Genomic DNA, 26,524 nt, shown 5'->3' on the forward strand with positions numbered 1-26,524 from the left:
TCTGTAACAGTGACGCTCCTCATAAAGTCCCACTAATTTCCCCTACTTCATCCAAAAAAATTTTTACACATTTAAATAGAAAACACCACACAGTTTGACAAGTCCTTTATTAAAAACAAATTTAAAGATGCCCCTTGATATACAACTATCAATCACAATGAACACCGTATGCATATGCGCAAAAAAAAAAAAAAATTCCGCCCACCAACATGATTGCTCCTTCGCTTGGCTACCACCGTCTGACACACTGTTTTGCCCTGCCGCTTAAGTAACCAAGAGGTTGGGGACAATTTGTATACCCAGCTTAATGCTCTAATATCAGGTAAAGCTCCATTTAGACAGTGGTCACCAAAAGCAAGTGTCCTTTTTGAAAGAGTGCCCCTCTATTCCTACTCTGGTGAACTTCCCTCACATTGATAATGGTCAACAGGACAAAGAGTGAATCTCCCCAACAAGGACACACACAGCAGACCTGTACCTTGTCCAAAACGAAAAAAAATAAAAAAATATGGGGTGAGGCTGTACATACACCAACTAATAACTTGTATGAAACTCACAAGCCAAGTGGCCCACAACCTCTAGAAGACTACACATGCAGATCCATGGTACCTCAGATAAAGAAAAAAAAACCTACATACAAATAGGGCTGCAACGAACGATTTTCATAATCGATTAGTTGGCCGATTATTGTTTCGATTAATAACCTTAAAAAAAAAAGTGTGGTGTATAATTTAGTTAAATATGCAAAGTTAAAAAAAGGCAATTTATTCTTAAATATCTCTATGCAGTGGTAAATATAAATAACCAACTATATGATTAGAGAGCAAAATCTCTTATCCACTCAGTAACAGACAGAAGTGATATAGTGTATATACTATTAGTTTACTAATATACCATTGTTTAAAAAACAAACAATTTCTCCCTTCAAAAAAAATTTCATTTTAATGGGGTCCCATCAAAAGATATCCTCCTTTTCAGTAAGCTCAGCTGGAGGAGGATGTGATGTGGGAAAGCTGGGGGAGGAGCCCGAGGCGGTGTCTGTGAGGACGGAAGGGGAGGCAGGAGATCCATGGCAGCAAGTCTGATGCAGATGCTGGTGAAGTGGGATAGAACACCGTGTTAGAGGACAGCACATGGTGACCCCCGCAGATGCCTATTCCCCATGATATTGGATCAGGAGACCAAGGAGGAGCGATTGATAGATCGGGGTGGACAGCAGTAAAGGATGCAGGAAACTGAACAGGGGTAAGTGAGAGATATCCCTGGTTCAATCAAAAAAATGGCTGCAAGAGAAAACACCTGATCCTGAGACCCCACGAGTGACTGTTGGTTGCTGGCCTCCCCTCTGTCTCCTCCATACGCCCCCCCTCTTATCTCTGCCTTTGTGTCCTCTGTATATTATGCTCTGCATACTACCCTCCAGAGCCCCTAGGTTATCCAGCGCTGTTGCATCGTGAACTGTGTTTGAACTGTGTTTGCTGTGGAAGCTAAAGAGATTTGATGACTAACTGAGGGAGAGATGCAGCAGCTGGGACTGGCTAAAATTTAACTGACTGGAGACATAAGAGAGGTCTTGATGGAGCAATGATTCTTTTTGAAACCTATGAATCTATGAGAGCTACGGAATTGAAATGTTTGTAAGAACGTACCAATGAGAGGACTTGTTTAAATGTCAATGATTGCCTAATAACCCTAGGAGTGGCTCAATTGATTAAATGCTGGAATTACTGGAAACTGCTAAACTGATAGTTGAAACTAGTACTGAGTTTTAAGCTCACTTAAGGACTAAGTATTGATACAGCTTAGTACTGACTGAAAAGGTTATGAACTATGCTATGAACTAAGCTGCAAATTAAGTGATGAACTCTGCGATTTAACTATGCGATAAGTTCGGAGCGATATCTACTGGAGAGTAACTTTCCTTCCTGTGGTGGATAGCAGCTGATTAGATAATTGGGTTAAGCTAATATAGAGCTGAAAAAGCATAAGGACATTCCTTTTTTTTCTTCCCCCCGAATCCTCCCCCCCCTCTGCGTTTTTTTTTTTTTTTCCTTCGTATCTTCCCGCCTCTCTTACGTTATACAGAGACCGGGAAAGAGGGATGAATGGTACGTTTTTCATAGGTTCTTTATAGGATTTTCATAGGTGCCCCAGCAAAATAAAATACAAAAAAAAAAAATCCACCAAGTTGCAGAATTTTCAATTCCATCTAAACTAGGGGGCCTGAAAGGGTTAAGTGACTGGAGACATAAGAGAGGTCTTGATGGAGCAATGATTTTGTCTGAAAACTATGAATCCAGGAGTGGCTCAATTGATTAAATGCTGGAAGTACTGGAAACTACTAAACTGATAGTTGAAACTAGTACTGAGTTTTAAGCTCACTTAAGGACTAAGTATTGATACAGCTTAGTACTGACTGAAAAGGTTATGAACTATGTTATGAACTAAGCTGCAAATTAAATGATGAACTCTGCGATTTAACTATGCGATAAGCTTGGAGCGATATTTTCTGGAGAGTAACTTTCCATTATGTGGTGGATAGCAGCTGATTAGACAATTGGATCAAGTAGAAATAGAGCTGCAAAAGTATAAGGACATTCCCCTTTTTTTTTTTTTTTTTTTTTTTTGTTCCTTATGCGTTCTCTTTTTTTATTTTTTCCTCTCTCTCTACGTGTGCTCCCGCCCCTCTTACGCTATATAGAGATCGGAAAAAAGGGACGAAGGGTACGTTTTGTTTTTTTTATTGTTCCTTTACAGGATCTTTACAGGTGCCCTAATAAAAAAAAGAAAAAAAAAGTAAAAAAAAAAATCCATCAAGTCGCAGAATTTTCCATTCTTAAAGCAAAAGTGAAGAGAAGTATTCCATCTAAACTAGGGTGCCTGAGAGGTGAAACGGCAGGATATTCTTCTCTCCCCTTGCCCCTCCATTCAAATCAATAAAAGCAAAGATTGGAACCGAGAGGTACTCCCCTCTATACAGGACAACTATTTTGTCAAACAAGACAAGTGAACAAGATACATGATGAGGGGAAGATCACATAAAACAACAGAATCTAAAACCCCGAGGGAGAGTTTAAATACTAGTGTAACCGCTAGTTCAATACAAAAATACTTGACAACTAAAGAGGGTAACCAAAAAAGCCCAGATGTAGAAAAAAAAACATCCTTGCCAACCCAAAACGCAAAAAAGGAAATGGCTAAGTTAAAAGGAGCCCAAGGAGATAAAACAAGAGAAGAAACACAAACAGAGAGAGAGATGGAAACTTACGAGGGGGACGGGGAAGAACAGCGAAGTATAGCTCAAATGCCCACGAAGATCGAGATGATGGCAATGTTTGAAAGGATGGAAAGTTTAATTAAGAGTGAGATTACAAATGTCCGGATGGATCTGGGCCATTTGCTGTGGAGAGTAGAAGAGGCTGAGGAGAGAACTGAGAAACAAACACAAGAAATCGCAGAATTAAAATCGCAAGTGAAAGCACTGCAAATAAACCAAAGAAATACCTTCTATAAAATGGAAGCACAGGAAAATCAAAATAGACGCCAAAATCTAAGGATAAGAGCCCTCCCAGAGCAAAATGGAGAGAAACTGGAAGAAAAAATAAGGAAAATATTTAACCCCCTACTAGGACGAGAAGAGGACGAGGAGTTAAAGATCGATAGAGTACATAGAATTAGAAAGCCTCTAGGAATGAAGGAGGAGACCCCACGAGATGTCATTGTTAAATTCCATCGGTATACAGATAAGGAGAAAATATGGAGGAACCTCAGAGAGAGACACCCGTTGCAATACGAGCAAACAACTTTGCAAGTATTTGCGGACTTGTCAAGTGAAACATTATCCAGAAGAAGACAATTAAAACCATTACTAGAACATTTAAGACAAGCTAATATTAAATATAGTTGGGGGTTTCCTGCAGCATTGATAGTACATAGGGACGGAAAGACTGTTAGATTGAAATTTCCGGAAAAAGTACAGGACTTTTGTACAGAGTTACAGATTCCAACCATTAGTATACCTAAGCGATCGGAAAGAGAAGAAAGACTAATTGAAGAGGGAATAGGGCAGAGAGCTTAATGTAAGGGGGGGGGGGGGTAGGGGGAGAGGGGGGGAGGGGGGGCTGGTGTAATTTATTACAAAAGAAACGAGATGGGAGAGGTAAAGTAAATAAAAGTTAATGTGGGTATGGGTGAAAACGGGAAGAGCCTCCCTGGACTATCTGCTCCCTCCTCTCCCCCCCTATGTCTACCGGGCCTTCAAGGCCGGGGGGGGAGTGGAGGGACACGGAATGCCGGGCTTGGAGCTTCACCCCAAGGGGTGAGGTACATATTCCAGGATGGGGATATATTCTGGATATAGGTACAAGGACCAAAGAGGGGTCTGGGAGGGTTGGGAGGAGGTTGGGAGGGGGGGTGGGAGGGGTGGGGGGAGAAAGAAGACCCGACAGCAGAGAACCTCGTTAAGTGAGAAAAGAGGAGAAACCAGCCTGACTAAAAGCTATGTCTATAGTTAATTGTTTGTCATATAACGTTAGGGGGCTAAATGAATCAGCAAAGCGGTTTAAAATTCTGAAAGAAATAGAACAATATGAAGCGGGTATAGTGTTCTTACAGGAAACCCATCTATCATACGAAAGCAAGATTAGAATATACTCCCCTAGGTTCCCGGTGTGGTTTTATGGAGATTCTTACTCAAGGAACTCAAAAGGGGTAGCTATCGGTATAGGACGGGAGGTATACTATAAAATAGAAGAAAGATTAGTCGACCCGGAGGGTAGATTCCTCTTTCTGAAGGGGAAACTATGGGGAGTAGACTATACCCTCGCTAACATATACTGCCCAAATAGAAGTCCAACGGTTTTTCTGAAAGGAATATTGGAGAAATTATGGGATTTTAAAAGAGGAAGAGTAATTATAGCTGGAGATATGAACTTTTGTATGAATCCGCAAATGGATAGTTCGTCCCGTGTGCAGGGGATTGGGAAGGAGCAGAGGAGAATAATAAAACACAGGCTATATCAGTACCAGCTTATGGATGTGTGGAGAACTATGCACCCAAGGATACGAGACTACTCGTTCTATTCCCCGGTACACGGGACGTACACAAGGATCGACTACTGGTTAGTGGAACATAGGGTTCTGGACGAGGTGATATCCACAGATATAGGAATTAGAACATTGTCTGATCATTCTCCAATATGCCTGAAGATCAAAATCCCAGGATTTCAGAAATCTCCTTTTTCCTGGAAATTGAATAGGGAACTGTTGGACGAGAAGGGAGAGGAAATAATTAGAAAGGAATTGGAGTTTTTTTTTACCACTAATTTAAATGAAGAGAATATGGAAAATATTATTTGGGAGACACATAAAGCTTATATAAGAGGGATATATATTTCACTAGGTACAAATAGGAAGAGAGAAGGTATTAAAAAGAGTAGAGAGTTGAGGGAGGAAATCCATGGATTAGAGCAAGAACATAAAAAGGCAAATGGCAGGGAAAGTGGACAGGTAGTGGACCTATTACATAAACTGGCTATGAAAAGAGAGGAACTCGGGGAATTAATGGAACAGGAAATGAGGACGATATATAATAGGATTAATAAAGAGAGATATTATAGCGGCATTAAAAATAGTAAGATCTTAGCAAAGATATTGATGAAAAAAAGATCGAAGAATTATATAGAGAAAATATTAAATAAAGAGGGAGAGTCGGTCTATAAAACTAAGGAAATAGCAGAAGTTTTTAGAGAATATTATGGGCAGTTATATTCCGTGAGAAAAAAAGAGACAGAAAAGCAAGAGATGAAGAGAAGGGGAAAAATCAAAGACTATATATTTCAAGCAAATATCCCTAGAATACCGGGGGAATTGGCGCAGGAATTGGAGAATCCAATCTCAGTCCAAGAAGTAATACAGGCAATAAAAGAGACCAAAGGAGGAAAGAGTCCAGGGCCTGATGGCTATACAATAGAATATCTAAAAAAGTTTGGAGACATACTAGCCCCAATTTTATGTGCATATTATAATGGACTAGGTACAAAATATGGACTGAGCGAGGAGGCCTCCACTGCGACAATCTCCACGATATTGAAAGAGGGAAAAGAGAATACAATATGCTCAAACTATAGACCGATCTCACTACTCAATACGGACATTAAATTGTTCGCAAAAATATTGGCCGCTAGAATAAAGAAGTTAATGCCTAGCTTAGTCCATGCAGATCAGGTGGGATTCATTGAGGGGCGAGAAGGAAAAGATAATGGAGTAAGGTCATTATTACTGCTTCAGAGGATGAAGGAGAGTAGAATCCCCAGTCTACTCCTATCAATAGATGCTGAGAAAGCTTTTGACCGAGTAGACTGGGGATTCATGATGGGTACCCTAAGGGGAATGGGGTTTGGTCCCAAAATTTTGAAGTGGATAAAGGCACTATATAACAGCCCCAAGGCAGTGGTAAGAGTTAATGGGGTACTATCAACAGCCTTCAGAATGAACAATGGGACTAGACAGGGGTGTCCGCTGTCCCCCCTATTGTTCGTTCTGGCATTGGAGCCACTCCTGGAGACGATAAGGAGAAACCCAGATATAAAGGGGGTTGAGATAGAGGGGGAAATACATAAGACAGCCGCATTCGCGGATGATATTCTGTTTTATGTATCCAGCCCACGAATCTCCATGCCAAACTTGTTAAAGGCTTTACAGGAATACGGAGAATTATCTAACTTTAAAATCAACCCAAGCAAGTCAGAAATCTTAAACGTAAATATAAATCCGAGAGAAGAACTTGACATTAAGAGAGAATTCCCATTTCTATGGCAAAAGGAAATTAAATATTTAGGGATTAAACTGACTGCATCAATAGAAAAAATGTACCTAATAAACTATATCCCCCTTCTAGAAGAATTGAGAGAAGAAATAAGGAGAATGAGAACAAAGCCCCTGTCATGGTTAGGAAGAATTAATGCCTTAAAAATGATTATTCAACCTAAAATCCTTTATAAATTTCAGCTATTACCAATATATATCCCCCCCCTATATTTTAAAATGATAAATTCTTTAATTTCTAAATTTATCTGGAACAACAAGAAACCTAGAATCCCACTGAAGACTTTGCAAAAGGGAAAAGACGAGGGGGGTCTGAATGTCCCAGACTTTAGAAAATATTACGAAGCAGCAGTGTTAACACGGGTGGTGGAATGGGCAAAATTAGAAAGTAAAAAAAGATGGGGAAAAATAGAACACAGTTTATCAGGCACAAATTTAGGTAGAGAAATCTGGACTCCTTTAAAATATAGATCACTAGGGAAGACAACACCTTTGGTCACAAAAAATGTGTTTAGAGTATGGGAGGGAATACACAAACATAATAAGTGGAAATATAATTCCCCTTTAATTTATTTAAAAGATAATGATTTTTTTGCACCTGGTAAAAGTACAATAGGAGGGAAATGGATAAAACAAGATAATATGCAATTACGACACATAATTAAAGAGGGGAAATTGAAAACACTAGCAATATTACAGAAAGAAAATGATTGGATGGATTTGAATGAGTGGCGATACCTGCAGCTTAGACATTTCGTCTCAAGACTACCACAACCGCTTAGAGATGGAGAAAATTTGACTGCCTTGGAGCGGATATGTGAGGGGAAATCCCCAAGAGCAGGTATTGCCCAGCTTTATAAGGTCTTGAGACGGGAATGTGAAGCGGAGGTACCAACTTTCATTAAAAAATGGGAAGAAGAGATAGGAGCACGGGGTGAAAACCAAAATATAGAAAAAATATTGAAGATGGTGCACAGATCCACGGAAAATAGTAAGATGATAGAAACAAATTATAAAATTTTAGTAAGATGGTATAGGACCCCAGATATAATGGCAAAGTACCAGGAGGGACAATCTGGGAAATGTTGGAGGAATTGTGGACAAACGGGAAGTTTGGCCCATATATGGTGGGATTGTCCCAAGATTAAAGAATATTGGAGAGAAATAATAAGATATATAGAAGTAATAGCTAAAATACAGTTACCTGAGAACCCATGGTTATGCCTATTCCATGCAGTAGATACCCCAATTAAGGAGTATAGGAATTCCCTCACAAGCTCATTAATAAACGTGGCAAAAAGCCTGATTCCGAAAAAATGGAAAGAAATAGAAGCACCCAAAGTAAAGGAATGGCTAGGAAAAGTTGAGGAAATGTATAGTATTGAAGGGCTGGGAATGGAGGAAGAAAGAGAAAGAAAGAGATTCCATGTGAAATGGAAATACTGGAAAATCTTTAGACAATCTATGATTTTTAACGAGGTAATGGGTCGGTAGGGGTGGGGAGAGGGGTGGGAGGGAAATATTTTAGAAGAACTCGAGAAGTAAAGAAAGAAAACCAGGATAATGTGAAAAATTTAAGGGCATGAATGTATTTTGGTCCTATGGTTTTCTTTTATAATACTTGATTATGTTTTGTACGCAACTTAAATGAAAAATTTAAATAAAGAATAAAAAAAAAAAAAAAAAAAAATTTCATTTTAAGAACGTTCGTTCGATTTTCCAATAGTGGGGTCAAATCAACGTTCATTTTCAATAACAGTGACAGGAAAATTTGTAAATAGAAAACAGTGTATGTGGTTTTCGTTCAGAAATTACATTTTAAAAATATATACTTGTCTGAAAATTGATCAGTAACGCCAGCATAAGGCTTGGCACACACCTATGCAGTTTGCTTTTAATCTGTTTCTGCAGTGCTTTTTGCGCACGTGATTTTGCTGCAAAAACACATTCCATGCTTTTCTGCAGCTTCTTCATTGAAGTATATTGAACGAAAAAGCACAGTTTTTTTGTGCCTGACCCTTTCCAAATATGCAGCGGCTGAAAAAGGCATAGATGACGTTTAGTAACATAATGGGGTTAAAAAAATAAAATAAAAAAAATAGCCCTTTATAGTACAAAAAAAAAAAAAAAAAAAAAAAAAAAAAAAAAAAAAAAAAAAAGCATATAATCCCTATTGTAAGGGGTTAATTTTTTTTTTTTTTTTTTTTACTGTGGAACTGTGAAAGTAATATTTATGTAGCAATTAGATTTTTTTTGTACTATAAAGGGCTAATTTTAGGTTTTTTTTTTAACCTCATTATGTTACTGGCCGATTAATCGATTAATTTCATAATCGATTAGTTGTTTCAGCCCTACATACAAAACTCCTGAGGTGTAACCATTTCTAAACTTTCAGAAAATGTTTGGGCAACTTAGGCTACTCATAGTCATAAGTGCTTGCCAGATGATTTCTCAATCATACAATGTCTGGCTAAAAGACAGTTCTAAAACAATTTTCTGAGAAAAAAAAATTGATTTTATCTACATACTTACCTGTAAAATTAATTTCTTGTACATTACGCTACACAGAGCAGGTTATAAACATAACCATTCGGGTTATGCGCCACCAATAGGTGAATGGATACTGGCAAATCAAACAGGAAGTCCTACCTTATATAATCCCTCCCATAAAGGAAGTACCTTCATTTTGTAGCAAGTAATGAATTCCCAAGAAAAAGAGAGGAGGTACCTCTGTATCTTATGATGTACTCCAAGAAATTAGTTTGACAGGTTTTTAGAAAAAAAATCCAATTTTCTTTATCGTACATCACGGGACATAGAGCAGGCTATTAAACATAACTGAGCCAAGCTAATGAGGGGAGGGAGACACCATCACAGGAACCGACATAAGAGAAAGACCTACTCTGCTGTTTGGCTGAGGCCAAAAGCAGTATCCTCTGCGGCTCTAAAACCCACATGGTAAAACCCTGTGAATGTATAAACCAAAGATCATGTAGTGGCCTTGCAAACCTGACCAGACGCCTGATGGTGCATAGCCCAAGCTGACCCCCCTCCACACACACAGTAGAGAGCACTCTCATCAGAATGGGTGGGACCTTGCCTTTTCAAACCATAGGCTTGAACGATTCCGAAGTTTCAAGATACTGATGGGCAGTGGCCAGTAGACATGTGGGAAAAAGGAATATGCCAGCCCCAGGGTGGATGGCCATATAAGGATGGATGGAATGTCCTTAAAATGGAGGTAGCCCCACACGGAGACCTCAGAGGAGACCATCACGAAAGTGACTCTGACAGCCATCACACAACACAGCCTGGCCAGACCAAACTGCACACTGCCCCTAGTGGCCACCAGGAGAATGACCTGTCTGATTTTATTACTCTTTTTTTAACCACCTGGTATCTGCGCTATGGCCGAATGGCGGATGTGAATTCCCGGGAGGCCGTCATAGGACGGCCTCCCCTGTGCACGCTCCCTGCACGCGCTGTGATCACCGAGTCACTGAGACTCAGGTGATCACCGATCTGAGTAAGGAGTCGTTCCTGGCCCCTTACCATGTGATCAGCTGTCAGCCAATGATAGCTGATCACATGATCAAAACAAAAGCTCGGTGATCGTTTTTTTTTCTCATCTCCTCACGTTGACTGCGGAGGAGGAAAAAAAAGAAGCTGATCACTAGCTTACCTTAAAAGGGACATTGGTCCTGAAACAGAAGATGCAATTATGCCTCATAATTACACCCTAAAAGTGCCACCTATCAATGTCCACCAGTGGTGCCAATCACTGCCACGTGGAAGTGCTGCCTACCGGTGTAACCGATCATGCCCATCACTGCCACCAATAAATGCCCATCACTACCACCTATCGGTGCCCATCAGTGCCGCCTCATCAGCGTACCCGACAGACAAATTACCCATTTTAAAATTTTATAACAAAATAAAAAACACTTTTTTTTGATCTTTTTACATTCTTTTAACAAAAAAAAAAAAATTGCACAGGTGATCAAATAACACCAAAGTGCATCAGCGCTGAAGGCTGAAAATTGGTCTGGATAGGAGGGGGGTTTAAGTGCCCATTAACCACTTCCCGACCAGCGCACGACGATGTACGTCGACAGAATGGCACGGGCAGGCATATTGGCGTACAGGTACGTCCAATATTCAATGCCGCCCTGCCATCGGGAGCGCGCCGCCAGCGGCACGCTCCCACGCTGGTCGGGACCCGCGGACTCGATCGCCGCGGGCATCCCCGCGATCGTCTCACGGAGAGGCCGAATTGAGGAAATGCCGAGTAAACAGCATTTCTCCATTCTGCCTAGCAACTAGTGACGCTGATCTCTGCTCCATGTGATTGGAGCAGAGATCAGTGTTCACTAAATGAAAGCCCAACCCCCCCACAGTTAGTAACACACCCCTAGGAACACTTAACCCCTACACTGCCACCCACTGGTTAACCCCTTCACTGCCAGTGTCATTTACACAGGAATCACTGCATTTATATAGCAGTGATTACTGTATAAATGATAATGGTCCCAAAAATGTGTCAAAAATGTCCGATGGGTCCCCCACAATGTCGCAGTCACAATAAAAATCGCTGATCGCCGCCATTACTAGTAAAAAAATAATAATAAAAATGCTATAAAACTATCCCTATTTTGTAAACGCAATAACTTTTGCGCAAACCAATCAATAATCGCTTATTGCGATTTTTTTTACCAAAAATATGTAGAAGAATACGTATCGGCCTAAACCGAGGGAAAAAAATGTTTTTTTATATATTTTTGGGGGATATTTATTATAACAAAAAGTAAAAAATAATGTGTTTTTTTCAAAATTGTCGCTCTATTTTTGTTTATAGCACAAAAAATAAAAACCGCAGGGGTGATCAAATACCACCAAAAGAAAGCTCTATTTGTGGGGAAAAAGGGACGTCAATTTTGTTTGGGAGCCACGTCGCACGACCGCGCAATTGTCAGTTAAAGCAACGCTGTGCCGAATCGCAAAAAGTGGTCTGGTCTTTGACCAGCAAATTTGTCCGGTCTGAAAGTGGTTAAGCAAGTGGTTAAAGAGATGCTGTGAAGACAAACTTACAATTTTGCAGGGACTCGATCATAACAGGCATCCAACTTTCATTTATCATGGCAGGCTCTTTAATAAAAGACCTTCAAGGACTCAGCCCCCCTTAATCTGGGGTCCACACCGCTGGACCTTTATAGCACCCTGCTGGAAAGCACCTTAGACAGACCAAACACTGTAGAGGGTTTCATTACACAGGGTCTAGGGCCGTAGGGCTCCATTACAGGCAAACGTCGAGGATTTTTCTCCTTACCAGCAAGGCTTGGGTACCATCCATTTTGGCTGACAGCTTTTTGATTGGCTCCAATTTAAGTCCATGATTCACAGCAGAACAGTTCTGAACTGCCACGTATGCTCCAACAGCACATCAGTGACCATCACCTTACAGACACAGGCATAAAAACAGTGGTACTTCCTTGAGAAAGATTGGCAGAACATGGCTGAAATGTTCAGCCTAAAACGGAGGCATTTACCCATAAGGGACTATAGCCTTCCACCAAACATTTAAAGCAGATTTCCAGGTATTGACATTTTTGCATAGTTACAGTCCCTTGAAAAAGTATTTATACCCCTTGACATTTTCCATATTTTGTCATGTTACAAACAAAAATGTAAAATGTATTTTATTGGGATTTTATGTGACAGACCAATACAAAGTGGCACATAATTGTGGCGTGGAAAGAAAATGATCAATAGTTTTCAGTTTTTTTTTGTTTTTTTTTTACAAATAAACATCTGAAAAGCGTGGAGTGCATTTGTATTCAGCTCCTGAGTCAATACATTGTAGAACCACCTTTCACTGCAATTATAGCTGTAAGTATTTGGGTATGTCTTTAACAGCTTTGCACATCTAGTAACATTTTTGTCCATTCTTCTTTGCAAAATGATTGGATGGAGAGCATCGGAACAGAAATGTTCAAATCTTGCCACAGGAGTCTCAATTGGATTTTAGGTCTGGACTTTGGCTGGGCCATTCTAACACATAAATAGTCTTTGATCTAAACCATGATCGAAACCAAACCAAATCATTCTATTGTAGCCCCGTCCCAGTCTCTAGTCTTTTGCAGACTAACAGGTTTTCTTCCAAGATTTCCCTGTATTTGGCTCCATCCATCTTCTCATCAACTCTGACCAGCTTCCCTGTCCCTGCTGAAGAAAAGCATCCGCACAACCTGATTCTGCCCCCCCCCCCCCCCCCCATGTTTCACAGTGGGGATGGTGTGTTCGGGGTGATGTGCAGTTAGTTTTTCACCACACACAGCATTTTTCTTTTTAGGCCAAAAAGTTAAATTTTGGTCTCATCTTTGCATTGTCCCCCACATGGCTTCTCCCAAACTGCAAACAGGACTTATGGCTCTTTCAACAATGGCTTTCTTCTTGAGGCTCTTCCATAAAGGCCAGATTTGTGGAGCGCACAACACTAATATTTGTCCTGTGGACAGATTCTCCCACCTGAGCTGCAGAACTCTGCAGCTCTTCCAGAGTTACCATGGGCCTCTTTGGCTGTTTCTCAGATTAACCTCCCTGGCGGTATGATTATTTCTGATTTTAGGTGCTGAAAACGGTATAATTATTTTGCATGGAAATTTGGCGTTTTATATTATAGGCCTGTAATTCTTAGGAATAACTCTCTTAAACCAGAGCCTAGTAGACATCCCGGGTATGATAAAGTTAATATAGAACTATAAATAAATAACAAATAATAAAAATTATTCAATAATGTAATCAAATCCAAAAACACTGAAATTTGCTCATTTGCAGAATTGTCACCGTCATTAGATTTAGTGCTCGATGACGAATCTCCCCACAAATCGCTATCGCTCAATTCTGGAAGTGATTCCAATTTATTATCGCAGTTTTCTAGCTGCTCTAAAATCACTTTTGACATAAAAGGGACACCCTCCAAATTCCAGGCAGAAAAAAACAGTATTTATAATATAAAAGTGCATGCAGGGCACTGGATAGACCACTAGGGACAAAGGGGATGTGTACTTTTTTTTATACAGTACTGTAATCTTACAGATTACAGTATACTGTGTTTTGCGTTTTTTACTTTTTTGAATTTGGCGCCAATCTCGGCTCCCGTGCGTCGTAACGTTACAGGGAACGGAGCTCAGCGGCACTCGGGCACTGTGTGAATCGAGCGGAGGACGGCTCGCACACACAGCGGGGAGAACATCGCAGGATCCAGGGGACAAGGTAAGTAAGTCTCCTGCAATGCGATCCCGAGTCTGGCTCGGGGTTACCGCTAGTGGTACTGAAATTCCACCCCGAGCCAGACTCGGGAACACCGCCAGGCAGGTTAATACTCTCCGTGCCCGGACTGTCAGTTTAGATGGACGGCCATATCTTGGTAGGTTTGCAGTTCTGCCATACTCTTTCCCATTTTCAGATGATGAATTGAACATTGCTCCATAAGATGTTCAAAACATAGGATATATTTTTGTAAACTTACCTTGCTTTAACCGCTTACAGACTTGTAGTGCAAAGTGGATTTGCCTTTTATAAATAACCCCCTTTGTGTTGGTATATTATATAAAATCCAAATAAAATACATTTACATTTTTGATTGTAACATGACAAAATTTGGAAAATTTCAAGAGGTATTAATACTTTTTCAAAGCACTGTACATCAGGCCAGCTTGGGCCAATGTAACTATGCATGTACCATACCTGGCAGATTCACAGCTGGAAATCAGTGTAGTAGACACCGCTACTATGGTGATTGCTGCTGCCTTTCGGATCCTGTGCTGAGAAGCTGCCTTGCTGCTTAGTTAACACAGGAGTTTCATCACTCTGCACAGGCGACATTCAAATAAATGCTTTTTGCTTGAACTCAAAAAATTTTTTTTTTTAAAGCGGAACTTCACCCAAGAGGGTTTCCTCATACACTCCCTCATTCCCCCTTAAGTTTTGGGACTGCAAGGGAGTAAAGCCAGGTTAAGAATCTTGCCAGGTGAGGACATCGCTGGATTCTCATGCAGGTGTTGTCTATTATAAAAAAAAAAAAAAAAAGTCAGCAGCTACAGTTTTCTTATTTTTTAGTTAGCAGCCTTAACTACTTGTCTACCAAGGTATGTCCTGGTATTCAAGGGATAAAACCAGCTCTAATGCTGGTATTTATTTTTTTATTTTTACCTGAAAAGCAGTTTTTGGATATTGGTTCCCAATATCCCCTTCACAGTCAATGCGATAGCCTCTGACTGCCCATCACAGTAATCAGTGTGCAGCCCGTTTTTTTTTTTTTTTTTTTTTTTTTTCTTTCTTTCTTTCTTCCCTGAATGGAGAGAAAGATAGTGGAGGAAAATGCAAACAGTATGTGTGTAAAAAATAATAATAAAAATTAAAAAACAAAAAACAGCTAGATCAAGGTTTGAGCTAGGTCAGTGCTAGGTCAAAGGCGAAAATTAGGGTCAGAGGTTAGGTTCAGTATATTTTAGTAAAAGATAAAGAAAAGCGCCTATTAAATGCAGCGACCTAACTATTTTAATAGAACAAATTAGGATTAAAAACACTCACAAACAAGCAACATTTTTCCACCATGGGTGCATATAAATTAGGTTTCATCCGCACTGTTCCGGGATAGTGCTGGGCATCACTGGCTGGTGGATTGTAGCCGGACAGCAGATCACCTCCACCAGCCAGCGATGCCCACCACTATCCTGGACCAGCGTGGATGAAACTTAATTTATATTATATACAGCCATGCTGGAAAAGTGTTGCTCATTTGTGAGCGTTTTTAACCACTTTCAGACCGGACCATTTTGCTGGCTTAAGACCAGACCACTTTTTGCGTTTCGCTTTAACTGACAATTGCGTGTGACATGGCTCCCAAACAAAATTTACATCCTTTTTTTCTCACAAATAGAGCTTTCTTTTGGTGGTATTTGATCACCCCTGCGGTTTTTATTTTTTGAAAAAAAAAAACGCATTATTTTTTACTTTTTGCTATAATAAATATACCCCAAAAATACATAAAAATAAGTGTTTTCCTCAGTTTAGGCCGATGCGTATTCTTCTACATATTTTTGGTTAAAAAAAAATAAAAATAAAAAAAATCGCAATAAGCGGATTGGTTTGCACAAAAATTATAGCGTTTACAAAATAGGGGATAGTTTTATGGCATTTTTATTTTACTAGTAATGGCGGCGATCAGCGATTTTTATTGTGACTGCAACATTATGGCGGACACATCGGACATTTTTGACACATCTTTGGGAACATTGTCATTTATACAGAAATTAGTGCTATACAAATGCACCGATTCCTGTGTAAATGACACTGGCAGTGAAGGGGTTAACCAGGGGGTGGCAGTGTAGGGGTTAAGTGTGTTCTAGGGGAGTGTTACTAACTGTGGGGGGCTGGGCTGTGTGTTAGTGAACACTGATCTCTGCTCCAATCACAGGGAGCAGAGATCAGTGTCACTTGTTTCTAGGCAGAACAGGGAGATGCTGTATGCCAATTTGCCTGCCCGTGCCATTCTGCCAACGTACATAGTCATGCGCTGGTCGGGAAGTGGTTAATCTTACTTTTTACTATTAAAATAGTTAACTCGCTGCATTTAGAGGGCGCTGTTCTTTGTCTTTTATTATGTTTCAGAGTCTCTAAGATTTGAACTGGCAGCCTCCAAAAGATAGCAAATTATTCTCCTCACATTACCCAGCCCACCACCTTGTTGCCAGTAATATACAGCCATATATACAGCCACTGTGCATGGGGCGGCACAGTGGTGTAGTGGTTAGCACTCTCACCTAGCAGTAAAAAGGGTCCCTGGTTTGAATCCCAAACACAACACTACCTGCCTGGAGTTTGCATGTTCTCCCTGTGCCTGCGTGGGTTTCTTCCGGGTACTCCGGCTTCTTCCCACACTCCAAAGACATGCAGGTAGGTTAATTGGCTTCAGTCCCAAATTGGCCCTAGTATATCAATGGGGACCTTGGATTGTGGGCTCCTTGAGGGTAGGGACCGATGTGAGTGTGCAATGTACAGGGATGGGGACAATTGTAGACTCAGGTTGAACTGGATGGACTGGTGTCTTTATTCAACCTTACTAACTATATCCAGAGTGCGCCATATTATCCTATTGTCAGTATAGCTTAGGGCTCTACTACAAATACAAATAACATACGCATATAACATCTCACAAAAGAGAGTACACCCCTCAAATTTTTAAATATTTTATTATATCATTTCATGTTACAACACTGAAGAAATTACACTTTGCTACAATGTAAAATAGTGAGTGCACAGCTTATATAACAGTGTACATATGCTGTCCCCTCAATATAACCAAGCACACAGCCATTAATGTTTAAACCGCTGGCAAAAAAAAAAAAAAAGTGAGTACACCCCCAAGTGAAAATGTCTAAATTGGGCCCAATTGGCCATTATCCCTGTCATGTGACTCGTTAGTGTTACAAGGTTTTAGGTGCGAATGGGGGAGCAGGTGTGTTATATTTGGCGTAATTGCCCTCACTGGAAATTCAACATGGCATCTAATGGCAACGAACTCTGGAGGAGAAGAACTGATGCTCTACATAAAGATGGACTAGGCTATATAAGAAGACTGCCAAGACCCTGAAAATGAGCTGCAGAATGGTGGCCAAGACCATATAATGATTTAACAGGACATGTTCCACTCAGAACAGGCCTCTCCATGGTCGGCGTACGTGCTCAGCTTCACATCCAGAGATGGTCTTTGGGAAATAGACGTATGAGTGCTGCCAGCATTGCTGCAGAGGTTGAAGTTGGGTGTGGGGGGGAGGGGGGGTCAGCCAGTCAATGCTCAGACCATACGCTGCACACTGCATCAAATTGGTCTGCATGGCTGTCATCCCAGAAGGAAGCCTCTTCTAAAGATGATGCACAAGAAAGCCTGCAAGCTGTTTGCTGAAGACAGACTAAGGACATGGATTACTGGAACCATGTCCTTTGGTCTGATGAGATAAAGATAAACTTATTTGGCTCAGATGGTAAGTGTGTTTGGCGACAACTAGGTGAGGCGTACAAAGACAACAGTCAAGCATGGTGGGAGTGTCATGGTCTGGGGCAGCATGCGTGCTGCCGGTACTGGGGAGCTACAGTTGATTGAGGGAACCATGAATGCCAACATGTACTCTGACATATTGAAGAAAAGCATGATCCCCTCCCTTCAGAGACTGGACTGCGGGGCAGTATTCCAACATGATAATAACCCCAAACACACCTCCAAGACGATCACTGCCTTGAGGCGGAGGGTAAAAGTTGATGGACTGGCCACGCATGTCTCCAGACCTAAACCCTATTGAGCATCTGTGGGGCATCCTCAAAACAGAAGGTGGAGGAGCACGAGGTGTCCAACATCCACCAGCTCCGTGATGTCGTCATGGAGGAGTGAAAGAGGACTCCAGTGGCAACCTGTGAAGTTCTGTTGAACTCCATGCCCAAGAGGGTTAAGGCAGTGATAGAAAATAATTGTGGCCACACAAAAAAATTGACTTTGGGGCTTTGGACATTTTCACCTAAGGGTGTACTCACTTTTGTTGCCAGCAGTTTAGCCATTAATGGCTATTTGTTGAGTTATTTTGAAGGGACAGCTATTATACAAGTTGTACACTCACTACTTTACACTGTAGCAAAGTGCCATTTCTTCAGTGTTGTCACATGAAGATATTAAAATATTTACAAAAATGTGAGGGGTGTACTCACTTTTATGAGATACTGTATGTGGTATTGCTTCAAACGTTAGGAGCAGAATTTATTTTGGGTTGTTCTTTGGTGGTAAGTTATAGTATATGCAAGAAATATAGTTTTTTGTGACAGTGTTCCTTTGGAAAAAATTAAATAAATCAGGATATCAATTACCATTAAATGAAAGAGAAGTTTGTCCAGAAAAAAAAAAACAAGGTATAATCCACCTGGATACACAAAGAAGCTGTAATGACATGTGCAGATTCACTAACATGTTAAAGTTGCAAAATTGGTGTGCGTGGCTGGGATGTGCAACAGAGGACGCACACTGCCTGAGCTCCCTTCCTGACTGAATCCTTCATGTGATCCGGGATACTTTCCTCTACTCTGCAACACCCCATCTGACACCCTGTTTTCCAGGAAGGCACTGGGCACCCCGCAGGCTCCTCTGCTTTCCCCAGGAAAGCTTTGTTCCTCCAAAAAATATGCCGATCATAAGCGCTTTTCTCCTACGGCGGCGATCTTGGACACGAGGCAGCCTGTGACAAACACGTCAGCCACTCTGATGGTGAAAATTGACCATCTGGCCACAGACATCAGCATGATATGCCATGATTATGAAAAGTTCAGATCCAGGGTGTCTGAAGCAGAAGATCACATCTCACAGCTGGAAGATTCTACCAGAGCAGAATCCAGAGAAATGCATACCCTGCAAATACAGGTAAGAGCTCTCCAGAATAAGGCGATCGACACAGAAAATAGACTTTGACCCAATAAAATCTGTATCTTAGGCCTGTCAGAGAGGGCAGAGGGCCCCAGGCCTACTGGATTTGCAGAGACATTTCTCCCCAAATTCCTTGATTTTCCAGATATGCCGCCTACATATATGTGGCGGAGAGGGCCCATAGGGTCCCCACCCCTCCTATACCAGGGACACCCCCTGCAACCTTTTCTCCTCATTCTGCTTAATTAAAAGGGACAGGGATCAAGTGCTGACGGCCACACAGCAGAAGCAAGACCTTTGACATGAAGTCACAAAAATCCAACTTTTCCCTGACTATTCGTCTTAGGTCCAACAGCGACGCCACTCCTATATAGAGATCCGCAAATGTCTCCATGAGCAAGGCCTCAAGTATAGCCTACTTTACCCCAGAAAACTTTGAGTGGTGGATGGAGATCACACCAAGTTCTTCAAGACCCCCAAGTTAGGCTCCTGGCTGGACGGTCGCTGACCTTGCCTTTGACTGATCCCCCAGTAGGAAGCACACTATGGATACCAGACATCCGCAAGTATCAGGACCTTGGTCCCCTTGCCCACTGGGTTTATCCTTTCCTTCTTTTACATTGGTTATGAGGTTCCCCACCCATTTTCCTTTTTTACCCCATTGTTCTTTTTCATGTGGTTACCGCTGGGGTAATCATTGATTTTTTCATATGGATAGGAAATGAGATGCTGCAGTCTCATCTTTTCCACCTGCCCACCATACCCGTACTCCTTGGCCAACATCCTGACCAGTCCTTTCAACCTCATCACAGGATGGACCCTGTAGATAGGGAGCCAGGCAGAGAAAACTCTGGATAACCCCCTCTCCAAAATATCTGCCACCTTCTCCAAGTGGACTCTGGGGGATTTGGTAGATCATAAACTCAATAATGGCATGCAATGCCAAGCTGTGGTTTCCAAAGCAAGCAAAGTCCTTTCTTGTATTAAGAGAGGTATGGACTCCAGAGAGAGAGCGATATCATTTTGCCCCTGTGCAAATCATTAGTAAGACCTCATCTGGAATATGCAGTTCAGTTTTGGGCACCAGTTCTCAAAAAGGATATTGGGGAACTGGAGAAAGCGCAGAGAAGGGCAACCAAACTGATAAGAGGCATGGAGGAGCTCAGCTATGAGAAACGATTAGAGGAACTGAATTTATTCACTCTTGATAAGAGGAGATTAAGGGGGGGATATGATCAACATGTACAAATATATAAGGGGTCCATATAGTGAACTTGGTGTCAGGTTATTCACTTTACAGTTAACAAAGAGTACAAGGGGGCACTCTTTACGTCTAGAGGAAAAGAGATTTCCTCTCCAAATACAGAAAGGTTTCTTCACAGTAAGAGCTGTGGTGGAATAGATTCCCTGCAGAGGTGGTTCTGGCCAGCTCAGCAGATTGCTTTAAGAAGGGCCTGGATTATTTCCTAAGTGTACATAATATAACTGGGTACTAACATTTATAAGTAAAGTTGATCCGGGGAAAATCCGATTGTCTCTCGGGAGATCAGGAAGGAATTTTTTCCCCTGCTTTAGAAAATTGGATCATGCTCTACTCGGGTTTTTTGCCTTCCTCTGGATCAACTGTGGGTATAGAATTGGGTATATGGGATTGTATGATATTTTTTGTGGTTGAACTAGATGGACTTGTGTCTTTCTTTCAACCTATGACTCTCTGACTGTAGTTTCTCCAAGTTCCCCACAAGAGTGCATCTTGCGCTGCCAGTGGTTTCTAGGACAGTATTTTGGCTCAGTTGCCCTTTGTTTTCCTCTTACCCCACTAGTTTAGCCGGCACTGCAGGACTGCCCGGGAGCGGGCGGACTCATGGTGGATGGACTACTCACTACTGCAGTTCACAGTATTCAGTGTACTCAGGTTTAGATAAGAACAATGTTCAGTTCATTTTTAGGTATAGACTGGTTCCCGGCCTACCCCATGTGTTTTTGGGGGGCGCTGGGTACCGGTAGGAAAAGCACACAGTGCCTGGGAAGTTGTACATTTGGTTTATATGTGTTAGTTGCTACAGCCCCTATGCGGGTTGGCGCAAGCTCTAAAACTGCCCATCAAGTGGGGTCCGGTCGAGACTCAAACCTCCTGCTTTCAATAAAGTTTCCCTGTGATCATGGCATCATGTGATCAGGGAACAATGTCAGTGATATCCTGGAACAAGAGGGGCCTCTAAACTCTAAATTTAAAGGGGCACTACTGTTCAAGTACATTAAGACATATAACCCTCAAGTGTTAGTCCTGCAGGAGACCCATTTGGTGGGTAACAAACTGCTGGCTTTGAAAAAGCCCTGGGTTCAGAAAACCTTCCATGCCTCATACTCTTCATATGCCAGAGGGGTTTTGATTCTGATTATTAAATCCTTACCATGATAAAATGAGGCGGTCCACACTGGAGAGGATCACCCCGTATTGTCCAGCCAAATTACTGTTGCTAGGAGATTTCAATAGTACCCTTTCCCCGTGATCTAGACAGACCCACTCCAACCCAGTCTTCTACTTGAGACTTACCAAGGTGGGCCCTCTCAGCGGGAGTTACGGAAGTGTGGAGGTGGAAGCACCCCACAAAAGCTTACTCCTGTTACTCTACCCCATATAAAACCTCCTCTAGGATTGATTACGCATTTTCAAATTAGTTTATGCTAAAAACGACATAGTAGAGGCAATATACCTACCTAGTGGGCTTAGTAGAAGAATTAGGCCCCAGGGTAGCGGAGAGAACCCAGATAGGACTTCTACTTTTATATGCCAGGAAGATGATATTTCTGTTGGAAGAAACACGCTCCACCTTCCCGTCTTATGGAAAACACATGCTAGGAAATCGGTCACAGACAGTGAAACTAGGAAAATTCCTCTCCAAAACTCGGGCAGTCACCTGCGGAGTCCCTCAAGGCTCTCCGTTGTCACCCGTTCTCTTCAACATTTACATTCGCCCACTCCTTCAAATCATCAGATGCTCAGATCTCTGCTTCCACTCTTACGCTGACGACACGCAACTTTATTTCCAGATCAATGGAAAAAAAGACCACCAACAACAACTTGAAAACTGCCTCAAATCAATAGAGGACTGGATGACCACCAACTCCCTCCAGCTGAACCAATCAAAGACAGAGCTTCTTATCTTACACCCAAATCATAAGCCTGCAACCAAAACCTCCTGGTCTCCACCAACCGTCTTTGGGCAGACTATCTCCCCAAAGACCAAAGCGAAGAGTCTCGGGGTTATTTTAGACGCACAAATGTCAATGGATGCGCAAAAAGGATCTGTAGTCAGTCGATCTCACCATCTGCTGCGAATGCTTTGCAGACTCATCCCTTTTATCCCAAAGAATGACAAAGCAGTGGTAGTTGGAACAATCATTAATTCACGACTGGACTACGCAAACTCGCTTTACATAGGATTACCACAATATCAACTTGCGCGATTACAACTGATCCAAAACACGGCGGCAAGGCTGATAACAGGAAAAAAACCCTGGGAATCCATTTCTCCTTCACTGAGGAGCTTACATTGGCTAACCGTAAAAAAAAATCAGATCACGTTCAAGACCCTTTGCCTCACCCACAAATGCGTGCATAGAGAAGCTCCGCAATACCTAATGGAGAAAATAAATCATTACACACCAAACCGCAGTCTTCGATCAGCCAACAAAAACCTCCTCCTCGTGCCCAAAGCCCGGTATAAATCCAAGGGTGATCGGAGATTCGCTGTCCAAGGGCCTCGGCTATGGAATGCTCTACCAATCAACATCCGCCTGGAAGAAAATCACCTGGCGTTTAGGAAAAAACTCAAGACCTTCCTCTTTTAGCAGATGATCAAAGCTCGCCACAGCGCCTAGAGGCGATTCAGTTTGCATTGTGCGCTATATAAGTATTTCATTCATTCAACAACGTTTTGTCTCTTAATAAAGAAACCTATCAAAATAGAGGTTGGCCAAAGAAATATGATAGAGTATGGGCCAAATGGCTGGCTGAGGCCTCCACGGCAACTGCTGCCTGAATAGACCTTAACAAAATGACCCACCACTTGATGAGGAAATTCATGGTTACTTTAGGGGCCACATTTATTGTTTTTTTTACTGTTTTTTCCTTTCCCTTTTTGTCTTGAATCGGAAGTCATGATTTCCTTGCTCCCATCCCTGAGCAAGAGCCAATGTAGCAGTAAAGTTGACGTGCCACAGGTGTTCAACATTAATGATTGTTGCACTACATTGTGCCAGCTGGCACTGACCCCTGTGTGGGTCTTTTTTCAATGCTGTGGCAGGTTAATGGTTTGTCTGTATATGTAGTATGTTTTATACTCAAAAAAATTGTGTTTAGGCATGAGGATCGGTTTTACGCTCCTCATGAAGGTAATGAGCATAAAGTACAATAAATATCTAATCTGCTTAAGTTGTACAAACTGTGGTAAAGATGCAGTCATTTGGAATACGGGAACAAAAGATTTCTATCATTGCTCACCTCAGTAGCAGCAGTGACTATTAGGCCACATGCATAATGTTATCCAATATATTAGATCTCGCTGGCTCCTTTATCTTAAAGTTGCAGAACATAAAAGTTATAGTGATAAACCTGTACAGACACAGCAGCTATAGCAAGTGCACACAGTGAACAGGAGGCTGCAGTGAACACAAAAGCTGCTAAATACTGTGAGAAACATGACAGACATCCACCTGCACAGTATAATAAGTGCCTGTGTGGACGAGCTTGTATTTGCATCAGAACTGCTTCTTTGCTAAAACAAGGCAGCTAGAATGCAAAGGCAGCCTAATGCAACTTGCAAGTCAAATGAAGGTCAGAATAAACTATTTAGGGGATTGACATAGTTGTTCTGCTTCCTAAAAGATCAGGGGTAGGCAACCTTACAGAAAAAATCACCAGACATTGGTTCCTTTACTAAAACTGCAGCTTGCAAAACCTGGTGCAGCTCTGTATAGAAACCAATCAGCTTCCAGGTTTTATTGTTAAAGCTTAATTGTACAAGCTGAAGTAAAATTTTGTCTACCATGCACAGCTGCACCAGATTTTGCAAGCTCCAGTTTTAGTAAAACAACCCAAGTGTCCTGTTAGGGCCAGTTCACATCAGAATGCAGTGTGGGAAATGCACACTCTGCTCGTTTCTTTTACCTCATTCAAAACGCACTGCCCTTGCTGTGGGTGCCAATACATTGTTAATGGACCCCCAATTGCAGTGAAGATTCCTGTACTAGATCGTACGATACCACAGCCCTATGCAATTTGGTACAGTGCATGCACCACTTTGTGGGGCTGGTGCAATTTCCAGCCCATTCATATTAATGGGTTGAAAAATCACACCATACTGAATCGTGATTTCAGACTGCTGTTCAGGGGCGTTTGGCTGGTGGTGAGGCAGCGATATGTCACCAAATCAATACCCGATTTCAACCTATAATTGCCATGCTACCACACAGCAATCATGTACGCTGAAAATACACACACTAATTTATATTATATACACATACATACATATACACACACACATATATATATATATATATATATATATATATATATATATATATATATATATATATATATATATATATATATACATACACACACACACACACTATAATATAAAAGAGATATATAATATAGTGTGGCGTTGTCCGACTGGATCCTGACCGAACGCCCCTAGCCTCTGTGACCATGTATAGTGGCACCGCTTGATCGCCCGAAGTTCTTGCACGTTGATCGGCAGGCGGGATTCTTCCTGTGTCCAGCGACCCTGGGCTGACTGTACGCCCCAACCCCCCTGTCAGGCTGGTGTCCGTTGTGATCACCGTCCAATGAAGAGGAAGGAATGACTTCCCAGACCGAACTGCCGGCGACCTCAGCCATCAGAAGGGAATCCCTGACTAGCTGGCTCACCTGAATTTGACAATCCAGGGACAACGAAAATGTGTCCCATTTGGATAGGATCTCCTTTTGCAAGACTCAGGTGTGGAATTGAGCATACGGTACCGCCTCAAAAGTGACTACCATGAGACCCAGGACTCGCAAGCAAAAAACGCAGAGACGACCACCTACGGGACACCAACAACTTCACCGCAGCTTGAAGAGTCTGCAGCTTGTCCAAAGGGAGAAAGACTCTTTTGGACTCTTCTCTTTGAGGAGTCCAGAAGCAGGTCCAGGTACTCCAGGCGTTGAGTCGGCACCAACACCGACTTCTCACGAAGAGTTTGCATAGTGATTGCCGCATCCTCCCTTAATTCTGAGGCGGAAGCTGCTCTCAGAAGGAGGTTGTCCAGGTAACCCGCGATTACGATCCCTCGCTGCCTTAGTAAAGCCAAAATCGGGGCTAGAACCTTGGTGAAGACCCTCAGGCCAAAAAGGGAGAGCTACAAATTGGTAGTGCTCGTCCGACCACAAAAATCGCACATACCTCTGATGCTTGATGCATATGGAGACATGCACATATGCATCGTTGACGTCCAGGGATGCCAGAAAATCCCCCAGATGGAGTGCCGCGACCACTGAGCGAACTGATTCCATCCTAAACATTTGTACCTTCCCAGGACCCCTTCTTTCTTTGGGACTACAAACAGATTGGAGTAGAATCCCTGAAACGTTTCTGGCGTCGGTACAGGTACTATCACCCTGTGCAACAGCAGGTCCTGTACTGCCACACCACCGGGCTGCAAACCCCTGAAGGTGACCCCCCTACCCGAGAATCGTGCGGGGGCAAATCTTCATGTGGTAACAGATTTTCTTGCAGGCTTGTTTGATTTGTGAAACCAGGGACGCTTTTGTCCCTCAGCAGGTACCTTGTCGGACTGGGAACGCTTACCTGCCGACCCGGGCGGATGAAAAATCCGCTTCCGAGTGGAAAAAGGGGGCCCTTGCCTACGGCATGGCTCCTTAAATTTTCTTGACTGTGGGAGCAACATACTCTTACTCCCAGTAAGTAACATTCTTAACGTCATCCAGCGAAGCTCCAAATAGCCTCTCTCCCTGGAAGGGCAATGCTTTCTTAAATGCCTGGTCCGCAGACCAGTATTTCAGCCAAATCAGGCGAGGTAGCACTACTGCTGATACAGAGGCTCTAGAGAGCAAGGGGGCCTTATCTAAGGCCGCATCACAGACAGACTTAAGGTCCTGCACCAACTGGTCTGCCAGCTCCACGCAGACAGGGGAAGTCTGTTGCTTCTCTAACCCACGGTGGA

General features: G+C 42.1%; 1 protein-coding gene across 12 annotated transcripts in view; it reads right to left on the minus strand.

The window, feature by feature from the left end:
• TNRC6B (trinucleotide repeat containing adaptor 6B) overlaps positions 1 to 26,524 on the minus strand; it is a 1,034,757-nt gene that overhangs the window by 815,040 nt on the left and 193,193 nt on the right. Inside the window, exons 1-2 of one of the 12 annotated variants that reach the window (XM_077452439.1) lie at positions 15,037 to 15,184; positions 14,769 to 14,889 (exon numbers count right to left, since the gene is read on the minus strand). The exons of 10 other annotated variants lie outside the window; for them this stretch is intronic. The gene's annotated coding sequence lies outside the window, so the exon portion shown is untranslated. Of the gene's footprint in view, positions 1 to 14,768; positions 14,890 to 15,036; positions 15,185 to 26,524 lie in introns of those variants that run through there. One more of the 12 variants, XM_077452440.1, reaches the window with a different exon arrangement.

The sequence above is a fragment of the Lithobates pipiens genome, unplaced genomic scaffold, assembly GCF_037356315.1.
Source record: "Lithobates pipiens isolate NorthernLeopardFrog02 unplaced genomic scaffold, aLitPip1_a1.2 Scaffold_23, whole genome shotgun sequence".
In the NCBI taxonomy this organism is placed as follows: domain Eukaryota; kingdom Metazoa; phylum Chordata; class Amphibia; order Anura; family Ranidae; genus Lithobates; species Lithobates pipiens.